Source organism: Gossypium hirsutum, chromosome A13 (genome assembly GCF_007990345.1).
Source record: "Gossypium hirsutum isolate 1008001.06 chromosome A13, Gossypium_hirsutum_v2.1, whole genome shotgun sequence".
NCBI lineage: Eukaryota > Viridiplantae > Streptophyta > Magnoliopsida > Malvales > Malvaceae > Gossypium > Gossypium hirsutum.
The window spans coordinates 6,195,885-6,201,332 of NC_053436.1; the positions used below are offsets into that span (position 1 = coordinate 6,195,885).

Genomic DNA, 5,448 nt, shown 5'->3' on the forward strand with positions numbered 1-5,448 from the left:
CGAGCAGAGGCACGGCCATGTGTCTCAGCCGTGTGGAGGACACGGCCTCTGGCCACGGACGCGTGCCTTGGCCGTGTACCCCTTATTGGATGTTGACGTCAGAAACAAAATATCAAAGTTTTTAAACACGGGCGTATCATGGCTGTGTAAGGGACACGGGCGTGTCATGGCCGTTTAAAAACCCCTATAAGTTCGAATTTAGAATTTAATTCGCACGGGCATAGTACATGGGTGTGTCCCTAGATGCTTAGGCCGTGTGTGTCACACGGGCCATCAGCACGACAATGTTATAATGACCACACGTGCATGTTGCCCTTCTACACAAGCGCGTGCCCTGTCTTAAGGGTTATTTTTATTAAGTCGATTTAAGAACCTAAGTTGGTTTCGAATGGCTTCTAATTAATGTTTGAGGCCTCGTAGGCCCATATTAAGGAGATTTAACAAAGTTCAAAAAAGTTTTAAATTTGATCAAGTTTTGGTGACTCGAAAACGTTTAAATGCATGTGTTTAAGTTTAGTAAAACCTTGTATTCCGTCCCGGCGTAGGGCATGGTTATGAGGTGTTACAGAGCCCACACGGGTAGACAACATGGGCTTGTGAGCCTATTTTCACTACTTTGTTGGCAAGGTTGCACGGGTCAGCTAAGACGACTATGAACCTACTGTTGGTATGATAAGCTTACCTAGACCCCCAATTGAATAAAATGACTGTATGATTGATTTATATGTATACATGTTATCGAGCACGATGATGTTTCACTGAACTGATATTGTATGTACTGTTACCATGTTATAGCATGCCATAATTGTATATTGCATTGCATTAGGTCGGGGTTGATTTTGTTCGGAGGAAGTGTACTAAAAGGCCTCGAGCCTAATTTACTGGCAGCTCAGCTGCAAATTATCTTCTAGTTCCGCACTCAGTACTTCTTAGAGTGTTAGGATGGGTGGTTGATTATATCCCCACATTGAGTGTAGGGTTGGACGGAGATGGTGTGTAGAGGCTACCTGGGTAGAATTTTGTGATTGCATATCTATTACTGCTACTGATACGTTGATGGGCTAGGCCCAACTGCATGACTGATCCTATACTGAGATGGGCTAAGGCCAAACTGAAACCGATACGATTACTAAAAAGGGTTTTGGCCCAAACTGTGATCATGTGCATACTGTCTATTTGTTTATATGGGGATTACACACTAAGTTACGCAAACTCACCCTTTCGGTTTAATCTGTACAGGTAATCCTCAGACCTGACGAATGGGTGCAGCAGAGGACTCGATAGTGGCCACACGACCCCTATCTAACACTGTTTCATACTTATTTATGACTTTAAATTTTATTTGGGTATTTATTGTAAAAAAATATGGCCTCTATAAATTTTTACTTTAGTTTGGGATTTCTTATTGGTTATGGTTTATAACTGCTAGAATTAGGAAAACTCGAGTTTTCAAAAGAAACAAACGTTTTACCAAAATACTCACAAATACGCAAACCGTTTTAAAAGCTTCTGCATTGAATAAACGATTTGGAAACTTTCGATTGAATAAATAACACATTTAGAATTAAGAAGTAATAATAAAAAGTTTCTAAATGGAAATTGTTTTAAGCAAAGTTACGGTTTTTAAACACACTACCATGTGACAATGCCCAATCCAGCCATAGCGTCTAGGCCGGGTTTGGGCATTGTCTAAATAAATAACTCCTTCTATGCGGTTTTTAAAACTCGCCTATAGATGTGGGTTTTAAGACGTGATTTTTCGAGAACTGATTTCTAAATGTTTTATTGAAAATATGGTATACCGAGTCTTTGGCGCCAATCCAGTAAGTTTTCTGAAACTGTGAATTGATCTGAAATTATTTTGATAGTATATCCTGAAACTATTGTAGGTAGTATATACTGAGACTACTATAGATAGGCTGTATTGAAAACACCCTAAATAAAGTATATTGGGACTGTAGAAAAACTTATAGACATTGATTGACACTGTGATGTACGAAACATATTTTACACTTCTAATACTATTTTCATAAAATATCTGTTAATAAAGACTGAAACTGTTAATACAAATAGAACGTAATTAGACAAAGAGCACCAGAGGTAGTCGCGGACAAGGAACAAAAGGCCGTGGTAGCGGCCGTGGGGGTGCTCGAGCTGGATCTTCGTCATCTGGAAATCAGCCTAATTTGGATACTTGTGAGACACCGGCTTCACCTATAACTGAGACCGGGTCTCATGATCGAGCGGCTGGGGACGACGCACTGTCCTAGGCCATGTTGAGGATTTTACAAAGAGTCGCTGGGCCCAATACTGCAGCTGGAGGCTGCGGGTTAGTTGTAGAATAACTTTGGTCTAACGGAGCTGAGCTTTTCATAGGTATTGCTGAAGTTGCCCCTAATGTGGTTGAGTACTGGATAGAAGCCACCGAAAGGATTATGGACGATCTGGACTGCACCCCCGAGCAAAAAATAAATGGTGCTATGTCGCTACTACATAATGAGGCATATCAATGGTGGTTCATTATTAAGGAGGCCACTCAGCTCGATCGACTGACCTGGGAGTTCTTTAAGACCGCTTTCTAGGGAAAATATGTGAAGGCCAGTTATATGGATGCCCGTAGAAGAGAGTTCCTAAATCTGACTCAGGGAGATAGATCAGTGACCGAGTATGAGGCCGAATTTTTTAGACTGAGCCACTATGCTCGAGGTATAGTGGCAACTGAATATGAGCGATATGTTCGGTTCGAAGATGGCCTCAGGAATAGTCTGAAGGTTCTGATAGCTCCATAGAAGGAGTGAGACTTTGCTGCACTGATTGATAAGGCGAAGATTTCCTAGGAAGTAAAGCGCATTGAGCGCCAGAACCGAGAGAGAGGTAGGAGCAAAAGGGATTCGGAGCCCTCCAGTTCTGTTCAGAGGCCTAAAAAGAAGCCCAGAGTTGATGGGCCGATCAGAGTTGGGGCTCCTATTGCTGCCACTAGATAGCTGCTATGTACTGACTGTGCTAAACGCCATCAGGCGAGTGTTGGAAAAGAACTGGAGCTTGTTTGAGGTACGGTTCATTAGAGCACCGTAATAGAGATTGTCCGCGAAGGTCCGATCAGATGTAAGCTTCGAGTACAGGAAGTACACCACCACCGAGAGCAATTCAGTAGCCACCAAGAAGCCATGGTCAGGTCAGATGTGGTAATGGGTTGGGCCGTGGTCAGAGGGCACCGGAGAGAGGTGCTAGTCATACTGAAACAGACAGCCGGTTCTGGTTTATACTGCATGTCACTGAGAGGATAGAGATACTCTGGACATTATCATGGGTACATTCTTTATTTATAATGTACCTTATGCTGTACTGATAGATATAAGATCCACTCACTCCTATATAGCCTATACTATGTTTGAGAAGATGGGTATCTTGGTTGAGAACACTGCGAGTGAGGTGACTGTACTGAGTCCACTGGGACAATCAGTAAGGGTGAATAAGTTGATTAAAGACGTTCTTCTAGATGTTCAAGGGGCTACTTTTCTCGCTAATCTAATGGAACTGCCTTTTGGAGAGTTTGATCTGATACTAAGAATGGATTGGTTGGTTAAACACCGAGTGAGCTTGGATTTTGCCACAAAAAATGTTGTATTAAGAACTGAGGAGGATAGCGAGGTAATCGTAATTGGGGAACATCGAAACTACTTATCGAATGTAATTTCTGCATTGAAGGCAGAAAAGTTGGTTCGTAAGTGATATGAGGCGTATTTGGCCTACATCAGTGTTTCAGATTCTGGGGATTCTTCGGTTAAGGATATCAGAACGGTTACAGTATTTTTGCACATTTTCCCTGAAGAGTTACTCGAGTTACCTCAAAATCATGCAGTAGATTTCGGGATTGAGTTCCTTCCTGGTACAGCTCTAGTGCCCATCGCTCAGTATAGAATGGCACCGAAAGAGCTTGTAAAGCTTAAGGCTCAGATTCAAGAGTTACTAGATCGTGGGTTCATTCGCCCTAGTAGGTCTCCGTGGGGAGCACTAGTTCTATTCGTAAAAAAGAATGATAGATCCATGCGTATATGTACTGACTATCAATAATTGAACAAGTTGACAATCAAGAATAAATATCCCTTACCGAGAATAAATGATTTGTTTGACCAGTTCCGAAGGGCTTCAGTTTTCTCCAAGATTGATCTTCGATCAAGATTTCATCAGTTGAGGGTCAAAGAGATAAATGTACACAAAACAATATTTAGGACTCGATATGGTTGGGCTGACAAATGCACTAGAAGCTTTCATGGATCTGATGAACCGAGTGTTCCAGCCCTATCTGGATAGGTTCTGTAGAAGGCCCACTTCGCTCGGGCCCATAAAGTTATCCAAAAAAGAACCAATAAATAAAATTCCATTTACACCCACTTTTTAATAGCCCAAAACAAAAATAAAGCATCAGTCCAGCTTACAAAATATTGGCCTAAATTGAAACCCAAAAAAACAAAAACCAAACCTATTAACCTAGACCCAATTACATAAAACAGCCCAAATAAATTAACACCCCAATAAGCCCAATCCCAGAACTGGTCCAAACGGCCCGGGCAGGTGAAGCCTCTGGAAACCTCAGGTCACCAAACTGCTACTCACGCACACCGCAGCCTCCCCACGAGTGGACTTCCTCCGTACTGTCGAACCTGCGAGAAGAAGCAGATTAACAGAATATACAACAAATTACAGCAAGGAAATTTGATTTTCTTATTTATTTTATTCTTATTTTTTGGATATAAAAGCCATCGAACGTAATCTGTCAATCCTTACGCATACTGAATAGAAAAAATTCGAAAACAATTTCTGAAAAGTTGATTTTTGTATTTTTAGTCCCTTTAATTTCCTATTAATTTTTTATCTATTTCCTTCGATTTTTTTCATCATTTGCATTTAAAAACAAAAGAAAGAGGAGAAATGTGATCTTACCTTGCGAATAGGTCATCGATTCTTTTTAGCTTCGTTGAAATCGAAGCCTAAAGGGAATCTCAAGGCTAAAAAAACTAACTCTTCGAAGCCCGAAAACGCTGGTCGCCGTTCGTGGTGGTGGATTGGTGTTTGAAAGAGAGAATTTAGGGTTTACTGTTTGAGAAAAAAGGGGCTAGGGTTGGTTCGGCCGAATGTGGCTTGTTTTTAGTCTTTTTAAAGGACCACAAACGATGCCATTTTGAGCCTGTTTCAGTAGCTCCAAAACGGTGCCGTGTTGACTATACCCGACCTGACTTGATCCAGTTACCCGTGAGGATCCGCGTATCTCGCTTAAAGGGGATATTTGCGCCATAAATCCTTCCCTTTTGCGTCGTTGTTCAATTGAGCTTTATTCGCTTTTTTAATTTTTTTTAATTTATCTCTGTAATCCGCGCGTAGATCCAATTTGGTCCTCGCCTGAGTGTTGCGTTTTGGGATCTAGAATATTTCTAGCTTTGATCCCTG

At 41.5% G+C, this 5,448-nt stretch overlaps 1 long non-coding RNA gene across 1 annotated transcript; it reads right to left on the reverse strand.

Moving 5' to 3' along the window:
- Window positions 1-4,023: 4,023 nt before the first annotated feature.
- On the reverse strand, window positions 4,024-5,149 carry LOC107941488 (uncharacterized). The gene is made up of 2 exons (XR_001695635.2): window positions 4,945-5,149; window positions 4,024-4,664 (listed from the first exon to the last, which is right to left on the reverse strand). It is a non-coding gene; the product is annotated as an uncharacterized lncRNA (long non-coding RNA).
- Window positions 5,150-5,448: the final 299 nt, after the last annotated feature.